Source organism: Zea mays, chromosome 8 (genome assembly GCF_902167145.1).
Source record: "Zea mays cultivar B73 chromosome 8, Zm-B73-REFERENCE-NAM-5.0, whole genome shotgun sequence".
Lineage (NCBI taxonomy): Eukaryota > Viridiplantae > Streptophyta > Magnoliopsida > Poales > Poaceae > Zea > Zea mays.
Window position 1 is genome coordinate 24,899,937 of NC_050103.1, and position 18,240 is coordinate 24,918,176.

The 18,240-nt window shown below is 54.5% G+C and overlaps 1 pseudogene; it reads right to left on the minus strand.

Annotated features, from left to right (window-relative positions):
- Positions 1–10,290: 10,290 nt before the first annotated feature.
- On the minus strand, positions 10,291–11,204 carry LOC103634966 (uncharacterized; annotated as a pseudogene).
- Between the last annotated feature and the right edge of the window lie 7,036 nt (positions 11,205–18,240).

Consider the following 18,240-nt stretch of genomic DNA (forward strand, 5'->3'; position numbering starts at 1 on the left):
CTAGTCACGTGAAAGGTATGCCTAAAATCCTTACCTGGAGGACCCTGGGAACATCCCTGGAAAGGATCTCCATGGTCGACCGAAGCGACCCCATCGTCGCCTCGGCATACTCACGGAGCTCATCCCGAGACTGCTCCTCCCGCTCATCGTCAAGCACGAAGAGGGGTTTCGAGGCGCCGCGGGTCCAGAACCGGAGCGCCTGCCCACACCGCTCATTGGGGTCGCGCCGCGTGGGGATAAGGTCGTTGCTCCCCAAGACAGGTCGCGGTTCTATGCGCCCCTCCTCCAAGGTGTCGGGACCCCCTGCAGTCGACGCATCGGGTACCATCGCTGACAGCTTACTGGGCCTCCCCTCGGCTAAGGAGGCGGGCTCCCGATCACTGACCTCGGCAACGGTGGTCGCCCTCTCCTTATGGCCGAGACTAGGAAAGTCGGAGACGACCTCGAGCAGCGGCACCTCAGCCATCCCAGCATCAGCGGCGACGGGTGGCTCTACGGGCAAAACAGCAACGGCCTCGGCAGAAGCTGGTGCCGGCGCCGGCAACACGACAGGTGGGCTCGAGGCCGCGACCATGCCAGCAGCCTCCCCCGGCACGATGTCCGTCCCGATGGAAGGGTCAGCCTGGGAGGCTTGCCCCAGGGCAACTCGTGCCGCCTGGGCCCCCCGTTCGAGGGCGTCTTGTGCGGAGGCCAGCCAACTGGCGTGGCGCGTTGCGGCACTGGCTGCAGAAGCCGGCACCGTCTTAAGGGCCTTCCGGGGGGCCAGACCGACCGAACCTTGCCTCCGTTTGCTGAAAGGAAAAGGTAAAGCAGGATCAGGACACACGGAGAAGGAGCCAAAACAGAGGTATCCTCAGACACTTACCCGCTCCGAACCAAGGCCAGTCGTGCCTGTGGGGAGGCCCCTCGAGCCTCGGTCCCCGCAGGCGCTGCCGAGGTTCGCCCCGCTACCGGCTTCGGCACCGTTCCCGCCTCGGGCGCCCGGGGCGCCGAAGGGACGGCCTGCCCAGGCGCCGTCATGACGGCCCGAGGATCAACCTCCTATACAGCCGGCACGGGCGACTGCTCTTGGGGGACAGGCGGGTCGGCCTGACTCCCTGGAGTCACCTCAACTACCTCGGTCAAGGGGTCAAGTACCCCCTCGGCCTGCCCCCGCTCCTCGGACCAGGACCTTGATGTCCCGGCCCCAGATACCGACGGTGCCAGCCCACTTGGAGGCTGGCTCAACGACCCCTGGCCCAGCCTCAGATCCGGGCTAACGCCAAGGCAGGCCGCCATGTCGTCGTCCTCGTCATCATCGTCGTCAGGCGTCTCCGGCGACGGCTCCCTCTGGAGCCCGTCCCTCTCCTGCCTCCGATGGCGCCTCTCCAAGGCGTCCCGAGCCCGCATCCGCTCGCGAGCCTGGGCCTTTTCCACGTCCTTCTTCTCCTTCTTCTTCTCCGCGGTGACCCTTCGTGTGGCTCGGTCCACCGCGTCCTCCGGGACCGGTGGCAAGGAGGGCTTGTAAAACCCCAACTCCTGGAGACGAACGGAGATCCCGACAGTAAGAATCAAAGGCAACCCGGCACAAGATAGGAGAAGGAGCGGACACTCACCAGGGACACGTACCCACGCTCGGGGCACATCACGGGCTGGGTAAGGGCGCCGGCATCTAGCCTCCCTACTGCGCCCGCTACCCGCCTGCGGAGGTCGTCGGTAGAGGGGGAGGCCGAGGACGTCTGCGAACCCTCCAAGTCAACCCCCGGCTTCATCTCCGAAAGCGGCAACCGCCGCTCTGCTAAGGGAAGTACCCTCCGGCGATGGATGGCACAACCACCCCCGCGGCGGTGAGCCCCCCATCTCGTAACTTCTGCAAGGCCTCCAGAAGGGGCTGGAGTTTCTCCTGTTTCTCGTGCGTGGCCCCCTAGCGCCAGTTGCTGCCGGTGGCAGTCACCACTCGTTGAGAAAACGATGGGAGCCTTCCATCGTCGTTCCAGAGGTAAAACCACTGGCGCTGCCACCCCTTGTTCGAAGACACAAGGATGGCGGGGAGGTACTGCTGCGCGCGCCCCTGCTTCAACTGGAGGGTGTAGCCACCGGCCCACACCGCCATGCGGACCTTCTTTTCCCCTATCGTCAAGGCAAAAAGCTCTGCGGAGAAGAGATGGGTCCACAGATCCCAGTGGGGGTCAATCCCCAAAAAACCCTCGCAAACCGCCACGAAGATGGCCGCTTGTGCAATGGAGTTGGGGTTGAAGTTATGCAGCTCCACCCCGTATTAGTGCAGGAGCGCCCGCATGAAATGGCTCGCTGGCACTCCGAACCCCCACTCGTGGAAGGAGACGAAACTAACCACATACCCCGGCGACGGAGTCGGGACGGCCTCGCTCGCAGGGACCATCCACACCGGCTGCGGGTCACCGGAGAGGGGACGAAGCAAACCATCGGCGACGAGGGCCCCCAAATCGTCCACCGTGACGGTTGAGAGAGGCCACAGATCGCGCGGCGAAACGACGGTCACCCTATCGGCCATTGCCGAACGAAGGGGGTGGAGGCGGAGGGGACAAGGTGCGCGGTTTTCTTTTCTCTGGCTATTCTCTTAGGTTGCGGAAACCAAAGCAGAAGGCGAGCAGCAGAGTAAAGAACCACTGCTGGCCCCTCTTCCGGTTATACAAAGGCCCGGGCGAGATCCGTTCAACACTTCGCCCGAACACGCCACGAAATTCAAACTCGAAGGCGAAACGCCCGTTCCTCGAACGACTCGCGCACGCGCAACGGCCGCCCCGCGAACCGCCCGTCCTGTCGCATTAACTCCTCGGCAGGGCAAGCGCCACCTTTGGCAGGCGAAGCAGGCGTCGTTTCACATCCGCCATGATGACCGCGTCAAAAAAGGTGCGCCACACCGTTTAAAATTCATATCCTTTTCTTCTTCCCCTTTCTCTCTCTTGCTACAGGGACCGGGAAAGGGGATATTTCGAAAGGGATCCTTCTCCGCGAAGGAAGCGGGCCCCGAGCCCTCCTACTGATCAGGGGTTCGAAGGCTGGTCCCTCGGAAGGGTTCGACGGCCGCCCCAGAGCACTCGGGCTTCAAGCTCATTACTGATCAGGGGTTCGAAGGCTGGCCCCTCGAAAGGGTTCGACAGCCGCCCCAGAGCACTCGGGCTCCGCATCCACTACTGATCAGGGGTTCGAAGGCTGGCCCCTCGGAAGGGTTCGACAGCCGCCTCAGAGCACGCAGAGCGAGGGATGACTCTTGGTATGTCCGTTACATGGCCGAGGCTCGGGCTACGCTCCCGAGGTACCCTAGGACATTTCTGAGACTAGCAGGAGCGATTTTGTAACGGAATCCCATCAGAGGGAGGCATCGAGCCCTCGGACCCTATCGAACGGGACCGGGTCCGGCAAATCACCTGCAGGTACTTTTGGAGCGCGCCTCTGGGCCACTAGCCGACTCTTATCGAACGGGGCATGGGCGTCCACTCGGATCACCCATTAGCAACTCAATGGAGACACCATGTTCGGCGCCCTCCAAGGGCAACATGGCGCTTCCCCCCCCCCCCCCTTCCTCCTTGCGGAAAGGCGACGAAGGGGCGTATGATAAAAGTCGAGACAGTCCTTGATCGTCCTCTCGCTCTGTGCAGAGGCTCGGGGGCTGCTCTCGCAAACCCGGCTATGGCCAAACCGTTGACAGCGTCAACAAACCAGCCTGAAAACTCGGAACCCGACCATGCACCCGGGCTACGATCAGATCGCATGAGGGAACAACCAGACCGGTCGAGGCATCACGAAAGGCATTAAGACCTCAGAGGAGTCAAACCACTCCTCCGAGGCCTCGGGGGCTACACCCAGCGGGTGCGCTCGCGCACACCCACCGGAACAAAGTGTAACCGAGAAGGGCTGGTCCCCTCGCAAAAAAGTACGGCAAAGCCTCCAAGCGAGTACCAACACTCCCTTTGAGGCTCGGGGGCTACACCCGGCGGTGGAGGCGGAGGGGACAAGGTGTGCGGTTTTCTTTTCTCTGGCTATTCTCTTAGGTTGTGGAAACCAAAGCAGAAGGCGAGCAGCAGAGTAAAGAACCACTGCCGGGCCCTCTTCCAGGTATATAAAGGCCCGGGTGAGATCCGTTCAACACTTCGCCCGAACCCGCCGCGAAATTCAAACTCGAAGGCGAAACGCCCGTTCCTCGAACGACTCGCGCACGCGCAACGGCCGCCCCGCGAACCGCCCGTCCTGTCGCATTAACTCCTCGGCAGGGCAAGCACCACCTTTGGCAGGCGAAGCAGGCGTCGTTTCACCTCCGCCATGATGACCGCGTCAAAAAAGGTGTGCCACACCGTTTAAAATTCATATCCTTTTCTTCTTCCCCTTTCTCTCTCTTGCTACAGGGACCGAAAAAGGGGACATTTCGAAAGGGATCCTTCTTCGCGAAGGAAGCGGGCCCCGAGCCCTCCTACTGATCAGGGGTTCGAAGGCTGGCCCCGCGAAAGGGTTCGACAGCCGCCCCAGAGCACTCGGGCTCCGCGCCCACTACTGATCAGGGGTTCGAAGGTTGGCCCCTCGGAAGGGTTCAACAGCCGCCTCAGAGCATGCAGAGCGATGGATGACTCTGGGTACGTCCGTTACATGGCCGAGGCTCAGGCTACGCTCCCGAGGTACCCTAGGACATTTCCGAGATCAGCAGGAGCGATTTTGTAACGGAATCCCATCAGAGGGAGGCATCGAGCCCTCGGACCCTATCGAACGGGACCGGGTCCGGCAAATCACCTGCAGGTACTTTTGGAGCGCGCCTCTAGGCCACTAGCCGACCCTTATCGAACGGGGCACGGGCGTCCACTCGGATCACCCGTTAGCAACTCACTGGAGACACCATGTTCGGCGCCCTCCGAGGGCAACATGGTGCTTTCCCCCCTTCCTCCTTGCGGAAAGGCGACGAAGGGGCGTATGATAAAAGTCGAGACAGTCCTTGATTGTCCTCTCGCTCCATGCAGAGGCTCGGGGGCTGCTCTCGCAAACCCGGCTATGGCCAAACCGTTGACAGCGTCAACAAACCAGCCTGAAAACTCGGAACCCGACCATGCACCCGGGCTACGATCAGATCGCATGAGGGAACAAACAGAGCGGCCGAGACATCACGAACGGCATTAAGACCTCAGAGGAGTCAAACCACTCCTCCGAGGCCTCGGGGGCTACACCCAGCAGGTGCGCTCGCGCACACCCACCGGAACAAAGTGTAACCGAGAAGGGCCGGTCCCCTCGCAAAAAAGTGCGGCAAAGCCTCCAAGCGAGTACCAACACTCCCTTTGAGGCTTGGGGGCTACTATCGGGTACTGTAATTAGGGGTACCCCCAACACTCCTAAACACGGCTGGTAACCACCATCAGCACAAGCTGCAGAGACTGATGGGCACGATTCAGGTCAAGGCTTCGTCTACTCAAGGGACGCAATCTCGCCTCGCCCGAGCCCAGCCTCGGGCAGGAACAGTAGTCCTAGGCGAAATCACGCCTCGCCCGAGGGCCTCCTCAAGCAACGGGCGCGCCCTCGACTTGCTCGAAGCCCAGCTCGGGCAGGCTTCGTTGTGAAGCAACCTTGGCCAACTCGCCTTCACCAACCAACCGTATCGCAGGCGCATTCAATGCGAGGAGCGCCTAACACCTTATCCTGACACATGTGCCTCAGTTGGCAAGGTCGAAGTAACCGCAATCACTTTGCCTTTCCACTGACTGACCTGACAGGAAAACAACGCCGCTCGCCCCTCTCCGACTGCTGTGCCACCCGCCAGGGTGAGGCTGACAACAGCTAAGTCCAGCCTCAGGCGCAACAGGAAGCTCCGCCTCGCCCGACCTTGGGCCTCGGCCTCAGGAGGAGGTCTCCGCCTCGCCCGACCCTAGGGCTCGGTTTCGCCCTCGGCCTCGGAAGGTGGTCTCCGCCTCACCCGACCCTAGGGCTCGGCCTCACCCTCGGCCTCGGAAGGTGGTCTCTGCCTCGCCCGACCCCAGGGCTCGACCTCGACCTCGGGAGGAATTGCGTCCTCGCCCGACCTCGGCCTAAGGAGGAGTCTCCGCCTCGCCCTACCTTGGGCTCGGACAGACCGCGCCACAGGGGATACATCATTACCCTACCCCTATCTAGCTCAGGCTACAGTGGAACAAGACCGGCGTCCCATCCAGGCTCACCCCGGTAACAAGTAATGATGGCTCCCCGCGTGCGTCCATGACGACGGTGGTTCTCAGCCCCCTATGGAAGCAAGGAGACGTCAGCAAGGTCCCAGCAGCCCCGACAGCTGTGCTTCTACAGGGCTCCAGCGCTCCTCCGACGGCCACGACACCGCGTACACAGGGCTCTAGCACCTCTTTGACAGCCACGTTGGCATGTACACAGGGCTCTGGCACCTCTCTACCGGACACGTTAGCGCATAGCTACACCCCCATTGTATACCTGGACCCTCTCCTTGCATCTATAAAAGGAAGGTCCAGGGCCCTCATGCGAGAGGATGGTCACGCGGGAGGACGGGCTGATGAACAGGCTCGCTCTCTCTCCCTCCCGAACGCTTGTAACCCCTACTGCAAGCGCATCCCCATGGCGCAGGATAACACGAGCCGCGTTCTTCCCCCTTGTGTTCCATCTCGCGCCAACCCATCTGGGCTAGGACACGCAACGACAATTTTACTCGTCGGTCTAGGGACCCCCCGGGGTCGAAACACCGACAGTTCCTTCTCCGCGAAGGAAGCGGGCCCCGAGCCCTCCTACTGATCAGGGGTTCGAAGGCTGGCCCCTCGGAAGGGTTCGACGGCCGACCCAGAGCACTCGGGCTTCAAGCTCATTACTGATCAGGGGTTCGAAGGTTGGCCCCTCGAAAGGGTTCGACAGCCGCCCTAGAGCACTCGGGCTCCGCGCCCACTACTGATCAGGGGTTCGAAGGCTGGCCCCTCAGAAGGGTTCGACAGCCGCCTTAGAGCACGCAGAGCGAGGGATGACCCTAGGTACGTCCGTTACATGGCTGAGGCTCGGGCTACGCTCCCGAGGTACCCTAGGACATTTCCGAGACCAGCAGGAGCGATTTTGTAACGGAATCCCATCAGAGGGAGGCATCGAGCCCTCGGACCCTATCGAACGGGACCGGGTCCGGCAAATCACCTGCAGGTACTTTTGGAGCGCGCCTCTGGGCCACTAGCCGACCCTTATCGAATGGGGCATGGGCATCCACTCGGATCACCCGTTAGCAACTCACTGGAGACACCATGTTCGGTGCTCTCCGAGGGCAACATGGCGCTTCCCCCCCTTCCTCCTTGCGGAAAGGCGACGAAGGGGCGTATGATAAAAGTCGAGACAGTCCTTGATCGTCCTCTTGCTCCGTGCAGAGGCTCGGGGGCTGCTCTCGCAAACCCGGCAACGGCCAAACCGTTGACAGCGTCAACAACCTAGCCTGAAAACTCGGAACCCGACCATGCACCCGAGCTACGATCAGATCGCATGAGGGAACAACCAGACCGGCCGAGGCATCACGAAAGGCATTAATACCTCAGAGGAGTCAAACCACTCCTCCGTGGCCTCGGGGGCTACACCCGGTGGGTGCGCTCGCGCACACCCACCGGAACAAAGTGTAACCGAGAAGGGCCGGTCCCCTCGCAAAAAAGTGCGGCAAAGCCTCCAAGCGAGTACCAACACTCCCTTTGAGGCTCGGGGGCTACTGTCGGGTACCGTAATTAGGGGTACCCCCAACACTCCTAAACACGGCTGGTAACCACCATCAGCACAAGCTTTAGAGACTGATGGGCACGATTCAGGTCAAGGCTTCGTCTACTCAAGGGACGCGATCTCGCCTCGCCCGAGCCCAGCCTCGGGCGGGAACAGTAGTTCTAGGCGAATTCACGCCTCTACCGAGGGCCTCCTCAAGCAACGGGCGCGCTCTCGACTTGTCCGAAGCCCAGCTCAGGCAGGCTTCTTTGTGAAGCAACCTTGGCCAACTCACCTTCACCAACCGACCGTATCGCAGGCGCATTCAATGCGAGGAGCGCTCACCTTATCCTGACACACATGCCTCAGTTGGCAAGGTCAAAGTAACAGCAGTCACTTTGCCCTTCCACTGACCGACCTGACAGGAAAACAGCGCCGCTCGCCCCTCTCCGACTGCTGTGCCACCCGCCAGGGTGAGGCTGACAACAGCTAAGTTCCGCCTCAGGCGCAACAGGAAGCTCCGCCTCGCCCAACCTTGGGCCTCGACCTTAGGAGGAGGTCTCCGCCTCGCCCGACCCCAGGGCTCTGCCTCACCCTCGGCCTCGGAAGGTGGTCTCCGCCTCGCCCGACCCAGGGCTCGGCCTCGACCTCGAGAGGAATCGTGTCCCCGCCCGAGGAGTCTCCGCCTCGCCCGACCTTGGGCTCGGACCGACCGCGCCACAGGGGATACATCATTACCCTACCCCTAGCTAGCTCAGGCTACGGGGGAACAAGACCGGCGTCCCATCCAGGCTCGCTGCGGTAACAAGTAATGATGGCTCCCCGTGTGCGTCCATGACGACGGCGGTTCTCAGCCCCCTACGGAAACAAGGAGACGTCAGCAAGGTCCCAGCAGCCCCGACAGCTGTGCTTCTACAGGGCTCCAGCGCTCCTCCGATGGCCACGACACCACGTACACAGGGCTCTAGCACCTCTCCGACAGCCACGTTGGCATGTACACAGGGCTCTGGCACCTCTCTGCCGGACACGTTAGCGCATAGCTACACCCCCATTGTACACCTGGACCCTCTCCTTGCATCTATAAAAGGAAGGTCCAGGGCCCTCATGTGAGAGGATGGTCGCGCGGGAGGACGGGCTAACGAACAGGCTCGCTCTCTCTCCCTCGCGAACGCTTGTAACCCCTACTGCAAGCGCATCCCCCTGGCGCAGGATAACACGAGCCGCGTTCTTCCCCCCTTGTGTTCCATCTCGCGCCAACCCATCTGGGCTGGGACACGCAGCGACAATTTTACTCGTCGGTCCAGGGACCCCCCGGGGTCGAAACACCGACATAACTGTTCGTGATAAGATCATTATGTTAATGGGAACATGGAGAACCATCCGGGAAAACAGTGCTACCACAAGGGTGGTATGGGACGCCCTTGGCTGACTAACTAGGAAATCTAGTGGAGGACTACCTTACTCGATAGGGGCAAGGGCAGCAGGGGAGTGGTCAGTGTAGGGAGGTCCTTGGGTTGATTTTGTTGCGATGGCGGCCAGGCTAGGGATCCCTGCACTGGAGCTTCCTATAAAATGTAGCGGGTTTTCTGAAGCTAGTGGAACTTTTTAAAGGCCTCGTAGTGGAACTCTGCATCGCTTCCTTGGTAGAGGTGTATGGGGTCCGATCAACCCTGTGGCAAATGGGTAACACGACTTGTGGGTAAAGATGCGCAACCTCTGCAGAGTGTAAAACTGGTATACTAGCCGTACTCACAGTCATGAGCAGTTCGGACACTCACATGATTAATTTATGAAATTAAATTGAATTTGTCATCTGCACTGCATTGGGATTATTTTATTATTACCTTTATTTATTATTACTATGGTTTAATACTTACTTACACTTAGTAACTGCTAATAAAATTTTGACCAACTTATAAAAGCAATGCTCAGCTTCAACCTTTATTTATTGATCAACCTTAGACTCCACATGAACTCCCACCTTTGGTGAGTTCATGCATATTATTCCCCACAACTTGTTGAGCGATGAACATTTGTGAGCTCACCCTTGCTGCCTCACACCCCCCACAGGTGAAAAGCCGGTGGTCGAAGAGGAGCCGCATAATGAGGAGTTCGACTTGATCTAGGTGGCGTCTTCCAGTCAGCTTTGTGGCACCAGGGAAATAATATTTAGTTCACTTTATTTTATCATTTATTTTGTAAGACTTACGCTATGTAATAAGTATATTTATGATATTTATAACATTTATCTCTATGCACTCTGTTATTATATGTGTTGTTCTTCCTTGGCGCACATATGAGACGCACCTGGCTTTATCCCTTAAATTCGAGTGTGACACTTTCTTTGAGAATCAATAAAATCTATAACATTATTACAGTTATGTTATGTGGGCGTGGAGGTGGAACTGTGGAGTCTGCTTGGTCTGTCTATTGCTGGTCGTCTCTGTCAAGAACTCTCGCTACCCTATTATTAGCAATTTGACAACGTGTGGATCGACGAAACTGATGAATTAAGAAAATCCAGCATCTAATTTTGTTTTCGCTCAAGATTTTTTTATATATAAAAAAGATCGATCTTGTTGGCGGGTGTGTGTTGTAAGAACACCCCGTGACACAATTGCAAGGATGGGCACTCGCTTTCCTTCATAAAACACGCTAAATTCAAGCAGGTAGTAGACGTACAAACACCGTTATTCAGGAGGCACTATAAATATCACCAATTACAGCTACTACAGTAAGGAGAGTAGCCCACAAGTAAAAGCTCCGGACGTCGCCGCCGCCTCACTTGCTGGCAGCTGCCTCACCGTTAGCGGCGACGGTAGTTGCGGGGGCGTCCTTGGGCTTGGCCTCTGTGTCGGTGGCGCCTTCCTTGGCGAAGGCGGAGACGGGGTAGGTCCTGCCGAGCCCGGTGGGCGTCTTGAAGGTGATCCTGGACGGGTCATCCCCGTCGATGAACATGTCGGAGAGGGTGACCCAGATGAGGAGCTCCTTCGTCTTGACCCTGGTAATGCGCTGCATCCGACGGTCCTCGATGTAGGCAGTGACCTCGGCGGCGTACGAGACCTGGCGCCCGACCTAGCGGAAGGTGTGCGTGAACGCCCACCTAGCGCAGCCACACGAAGCCCGTGGACCGGTTGTAGCTGACCTCCTCCATGTCGGCGAGAGGGAGCAGGCCCAGCGGCAGGCGCACCTCCGTGCCCGCGCGCTGCGCCTCGATGGCCTGCGACCCCATTGGGGATTCGGGTCCGGGGTTGCGGCGGCGAGGTGGGGATGGAATATGATGGAGGGCAGCTGGACACGCAGGGAAGAAGCTGGATCGCTGTAGAGCATAGCCTACAGGGGAAGGAACGAGAAGGGATGGGAGGAGGCAGTTGGGCGGTTGTGTCAGGGACCACAGTTGGATGTTGTATGGGCCTTGGGCCTTAGCCTAGGTGAGTTGTACAGGGACCACTGGCGGTGTTATACAAAGCACATGAGAACAACAGAGGAGACATCGAAAGAATCATTTGAAGAAACCTAAACTCTCTACCTCTCAACTACTACTGTTCATCTTCTCCACCCCTCTCCTCTCATGTACCTAGATCCTCTTCCTCTACAACACTATAGTTGTTGTGCTTCTCCATTCTATTTCCCTTACTGCTACCTTCCCGAACTCTTCTCTGATTTTGTACCTAATTCTTATATTCAGCATTCTTCATGCTGTTGTTGAGTTGGTGAGATTACAGTAGCTAACAATTGGTATCGGATTCGTTCGATCCTTGGAGTTTTCTACCTCGATCTATCTTCCTCAACTTCGCCGCATCAACATGTCACTCGACACGAAGCTCATCCTCGACGCTATCGGCAAGCTGTTCGACGACTTCGACGCTCGTTGGGAGCGCTGTCTTCCCAAGTTATTGACCGCACAGGAGGCCTCTCCGGTCGTCTCCGTTCTCACCCCGACTGTGGCTGTTGGGGCCACAATCATCGCCGACAACTGGGGCGGGGGCTTCAACGGAGGCGAGTACTCATTCGAGCAGTACTGCACGGCGCCATCCATCGTCGCCGACAATTGGGGCAGATTCTTCGATGGCGAGGACGCGGCTGTCAACGCCGAGTTCGCCATCGATCCGCCAGACGACCCCGAGAGATTCGTCCTCCCCAACGCCTCCACCAACGAGCCCAACATCGACCCTGCGCTGGCCCGCACCAACTCTAGAGCGGCGGACGACTCCGTCAATGCGCTTGTCACCTCCACCGACCCCGACGCGCTGCTCGACGTCGTTCCCGCGGACGCGCTTGCGTCCTTCATTCGCAGCGCTCCCTTCTTCCACAACGAGATCTCGGGCGCCGTTCCCGTGCTCGCCCGCCTCACCTGTTTCGCCCCCCGCGACCTCGCCGCCCTACATGAGTTCGAGTTGCCACCAACAGACAACGTCATACGGGGCCTGCGACATCAACAGACGATGTCCACCGCGCGAGGGGCCTCCGCCACCTGCTCTACCTCTGCAGCCTACGTCGCGACTCTGAGGACGTGCAGGCCGCGCAGCTCGCGCGCTCCTTCCACGCCCTCGCCGGCTTCGTGATTCCCTGCGCCCTCGCCAAGGCCACGTACAAGGCCTACTCGTACCACGATGTCGCCGCCGCATACGGGTATACGTGGTGGTGGGCCATCACAGCCCCACCATCCGCGAGGCTGCCAGCAGAGCCCACGCGGTCGACGACTGGCTGATGAAGCCCCTTGCCCAGCACCGTCTTCTGGGGCGCGCCTACTGCGAGGAGGACGAGGTTCTCAACGCCTTGCCCAACAGGTGTTTGATGAATTGCTTCATCCTCATATGGAGCTGTTTCTCACCCACTCTGTGTTGGAAAATTCCATGGCCACCACCCTTTTCGTTGGAGAGTTTGTATACTGGAGATCATGCATTGTTTATCAAGGAAATGGCAGCAACCGATTGTCTGGAGCATCTCAACTCTGTCCTGAATGTGCTTCAAGCACGTGGTGAACAGGTTGTTTCTCCTAGATTTGGAAGACCTTATGTGTTCAATGCGGAGATGCTAAAAAGAGTTAAACGTACATTGGAAGCCAAAGATTCAGCTCGAGTGGCACTGAAATCACCATGGTGGACGCTTGGCTGCAGTTACGAAGAGGATGTTGAACTACCTTCATTGCTGGATAGATGTCTGCTTTTGTTGATTTACGAAGAGGATGCTGAACTAATGGACTTGGACGATCTATATTTCAGCAGATCAGCTAATATTGGAGTGTTTATTTGTCTACAGTGCTATGGTGTTCACAGAAGCGTTGGGACACTTGTTTCAAAGGTGATGTCAGTCACTCTAGATCAATGGACAGATGATGGGATCAACTCCATGATAGAAGTTGGTGGAAACTCTTATGCCAATGCTATATATGAAGCACTTCTGCCAGAGGACTATGAGAAGCCGCATCCAAATTCTAGCCAAGAAGAGAGAGCTGAATTCATCAGATCGAAGTATGAGCTGCGCTTCGTTTTATGGCATTGTTTCATTCTGGATTGGGTTGCTACGCAGCAAAGACCACCATGGCCACCACCTGTACAGTTGGCCACTGGTATTCAACTAAGACCAGTACCCTGGCCATCTTTAAATTGTTATGCAGGCTTGGTGTGGTTGATTAAATCACTAGATCAAATGGCCGATGACATTCCACTAAAGTCCCCTTGGTTGGCGTCTGATCTAGACAATTTTTCAGAGTTGATTACAGCTCCAGTACCGCAAGTGCTTCCTTACAATATGCAGCAGTGGATCCAAGTGAGATTGAGGAGGACCTTCAAAGTCTGCGTGAAGGTGGGTGTGCCACCAAGGTTTCTAATTATAGTTGATGGTTGGCAAGGGACAGTTGATGAAATCAAAGAAGTGGAGGAAGCCCTCTGTGAGCAGACTGTATTTGTGCAGAGGTTGGGGTGCATGGCCAGTTGCTCTTGCTGCTTGTGGTCACAGTGGGGTGGTTGTGATGCCTAGATATTTAAATGGCACCTCTGATAAAAAAATTATTATGCAAATGCATTTTACATAGAGAAGCACTCGGTGAACTTGAAGTTACCGTCTTCCATGAGTATTGAGATTCAGTTGATTGGTTGTTTGTTGATCATACCCCGTATCACATACCTGGAAATTTATATGGGAATAAGTTGTTTCTCTGCTGATGATCAGTTCGAATACACACTCCTTTGCTATGCTACATGTGAGGCTCCTTGGTCCTTGAATTAGGAGGATATAATTATGGACAGAATTGTATGTTTGTTGTGAATGATTGGCATGTCAGTCTAGTGGATCGTCGACTTGAGGGCAAGTCGAATTTTAAGGAAGGGGGAATGTCAGGGACCACAGTTGGACGTTGTATGGGCCTTGGGCCTTAGCCTGGGCGAGTTGTACAGGGACCACTAGCGGTGTTATACAAAGCACATGAGAACAACAGAGGAGACATCAAAAGAATCATTTGAAGAAACCTAAACTCTCTACCTCTCAACTACTACTGTTCATCTTCTCCACCCCTCTCCTCTCATGTACCTAGATCCTCTTCCTCTACAACACTATAGTTGTTGTGCTTCTCCATTCTATTTCCCTTACTGCTACCTTCCCGAACTCTTCTCTGATTTTGTACCTAATTCTTATATTCAGCGTTCTTCATGTTGTTGTTGAGTTAGTGAGATTACAGTAGCTAACAGGTTGGCACGGTTCCGTCCGTGTGTCCGCTCCGGGCTCCAGCGAGGGGTGGTTGCCGGTTGGGACGGGACGCTGCAGGGCGGTTCAGTTATTAATGCGCTGGGCCTGGGCGCGAGCTGGCGGTCGATGCAGCGTGGGTTTAGCAACGGCCAACAAGCAAGACTCGGAACATGACCATATTTTAGCAAAAATGTGAATAATTTTTGAATTAAAGTTCGCCGTAAGTTTAATTCGAAATACGCGACTTCAGATCAGATCAGGTCATAGTTCGAATCCTTGCAGGTCGTAGTTGTTGGCCGCGTGCGAATTTCATATGCGCAGTGTGCGCCCGCTTGGTTCTAGGGCAAGCAAAGGACGGCCATCATCATGGTCGTCGATTCTCGGCAACTTTGAGCTACCGACTCTCTCTAGTCGTGTCTCGCCTTCCAACTGCACTGCGTGGCGAGTCGACCATCCACGCATTCATGGACGTGTCATTGTTGGCCTTCCGATGCGGCCTTCCTGGGGTACATGGTGGATTGGCGGCGCAGGTCAGATCAGTTCGGGCGTCACCGCCCACAACGACAGACGTTGACACGTCACAGGCCACCAATTACAGCATGAACTCCACAAAAGGTTGTGTCAACGAATTTGTATGCATAAACATATGAATAAAAAAGAGTTCCCTTTATCGGTTGTGAAGAAATGTTTAGGTTTCGCGGCTCAAAGTCGTCTAGAGGGGGGTGAATAGGCAAATCTGAAATTTATAAAGTTTAAGCACAACTACAAGTCGGGGTTACCGTTAGAAATATAATCGAGTCCAAAAGAGAGGGCGAAAACAAATCACAAGCAAATAAGAGCGGATGACACGGTGATTTGTTTTACCGAGGTTCGGTTCTTGCAAACCTACTCTCCGTTGAGGTGGTCACAAAGACCGGGTCTCTTTCAACCCTTTCCCTCTCTCAAACGGTCACCTAGACCGAGTGAGCTTCCTTCCTTGATTTCCCGGGTCACTTAGACCCCGCAAGGACCACCACACAATTGGTGTCTCTTGCTTTGTTTACAAGGCTTTGAGAGTAAGAATGAGAGAAAGAAGAAAGCCAACCAAGCAACAAGAACAACAAAAGAACACAAGTTGATCTTCTCACAAGTCCTAAAAACTAGAGTTGAATTGTGGACTTTGATTTGATCGGAGGCTTTGATTTGTGTCTTCGAGTGTTGTGTATTGCTCTTGTATTGAATGACGAGTAGTGAATGCTTGGATTCCTTGAAGAGTGGTGGTTGGGGGTATTTATAGCCCTAACCACCAAAATGGTTGTTGGGGAACTCTGCTGTCGACGGGCGCACCGGACAGTCCGGTGCGCCACCGGACACTGTCCGGTGCGTCAGCCACGTCACCTAACCGTTAGGGTTCGACCGTTGGAACTTCTGACATGTGGGCCACTGGACAGTCATTGTTCACTGTCCGGTGCGCCATCTGGCGCCTGCTCTGACTTCTGCGCGCGCAGTTGCACTATTCACTGTAAACTTTTGCAGACGACCGTTGGCGCAGTTAGCCGTTACTCCACTGGCACACCGGACAGTCCGGTGCTACACCGGACAGTCCGGTGAATTACAGCAGAGTGGCTCCCAGAAAACCTGAAGCTAGCAAGTTGGAGTTGATCCACCCTAGTGCACCGGACAGTCCAGTGAGCCAGACCAGGGCAGCCTTCGGTTGTCTTTTGCTCTTTTTATTTGAACTCTTTCTTGGACTTTTTATTGGTTTGTGTTGAACCTTTGGCACCTGTAGAACTTATAATCTAGAGCAAACTAGTTAGTCCAATCGTTTGTGTTGGGCAATTCAACCACCAAAATCATTTAGGAAAAGGTGTAAGCCTATTTCCCTTTCAATCTCCCCCTTTTTGGTGATTGATGCCAACACAAACCAAAGCAAATATATAAGTGCAGAATTGAACTAGTTTGCATAAGGTAAGTGCAAAGATTGCTTGGATTTAAACCAATATACATTTCATAATATATGCATGGATGCTTTCTTTATATTTAACATTTTGGACCACGCTTGCACCACTTGTTTTGTTTTTGCAAATTTCTTTTGGAAATTCTTTTCAAAGTCTTTTTGCAAATAGTCAAAGATAAATGAATAAGATTTTGAGAAGCATTTTCAAGATTTGAAATTTTCTCCCCCTGTTTCAAATGCTTTTCCTTTGACTAAACAAAACTCCCCCTTAATGAAATTCTCCTCTTAGTGTTCAAGAGGGTTTTAGATACTAATTTTGAAAGGGGTCATACCAATTTGAATTATATCAGAAATAAGATACCAATTTGAAAACCTTCTTTTAATACAAATTTGAAAGACTACATTTTTGAAATTGTTGGTGGTGCGGTTCTTTTGCTTTGGGCTAATACTTTCTCCCCCTTTGGCATGAATCGCCAAAAACGGATACTTGTGAGTGAAATATAAGCCCTTTTACTTTCTCTCCCTTTGGTAAACAATATATGAGTGAAGGCGAAGGATGAATAATTCAATGGAGTGGAGTGGAAGCCTTGTCTTCGCCGAAGACTCCATTTCCCTTTCAATCTATGACTTAGCATGAAATACACTTGAAAAACACATTAGTCATAGCACATGAAATAGAGGTGATCAAAGGTACATTAATAAGCTATGTGTGCAAGAAATCAATCAAAGTTTCTAGAATCAAGAATGTTTAGCTCATGCCTAAGTTTTGTAAAAGTTTTCTCATCTAGTGGCTTGGTAAAGATATCAGCTAATTGTTCTTTGGTGCTAACATATGCAATGTCGATATCCCCCTTTGTTGGTGATCCCTCAAAAAGTGATACCGAATGGCTATGTGCTTAGTGCGGCTGTGCTCAACGGGATTATCCGCCATGCGGATTGCACTCTCATTATCACATAGGAGAGGAACTTTGATTAATTTGTAACCATAATCCCTAAGGGTTTGCCTCATCCAAAGCAATTGCGCACAACAATGGCCTGCGGCAATGTACTCAGCTTCGGCGATAGAAAGAGCTACAAAGTTTTGTTTCTTTGAAGCCCAAGACACCAGGCATCTTCCCAAGAACTGGCAAGTCACTAATGTGCTCTTTCTATCAATTTTACACCCTGCCCAATCAGCATCTGAATATCAAGTTAAATCAAATGTGGATCCCTTGGGGTACCAAAGGCCAAACTTAGGAGTATGAACTAAATATCTCAAGATTCGTTTTACGGCCCTAAGGTGAATTTCCTTAGGATCGGCTTGGAATCTTGCACACATGCATACGGAAGGCATAATATCCGGTCGAGATGCACATAAATAGAGTAGAGATCCTATCATCGACCGGTATACCTTTTGATCTACGGATTTACCTCCCGTGTCGAGGTCGAGATGCCCATTAGTTCCCATGGGTGTCTTGATGGGCTTGTCATCCTTCATCCCAAACTTGGTGAGTATGTCTTGAATGTACTTCGTTTGGCTGATGAAGGTGCCCTCTTGGAGTTGCTTGACTTGAAATCCTAGAAAATACTTCAACTCCCCCATCATAGACATCTCGAATTTTTGAATCATGATCCTACTAAACTCTTCACAAGTAGACTTGTTAGTAGACCCAAATATGATATTGAAAGGGAATTAGGCTTACACCTATTTCCTAAATGATTTTGGTGGTTGAATTGCCCAAATAATTGGACTAACTAGTTTGATCTAGTCTATAAGTTATATAGGTGCCAAAGGCTCACACTTAGCCAATAAAAAGACCAAGAAATGGGTTCAACAAAAAGAGAAAGGGATAACCGAAGTCAGCCCTGGTCTGGCGCACCGGACTGTCCGGTGTGCCAACGGACAGTGTCCGGTGTGCCAACGGACAGTGTCCGGTGCACCATCGGACAGTGTCCGGTGCACCAGGGGACTCCAAGCCAAACTT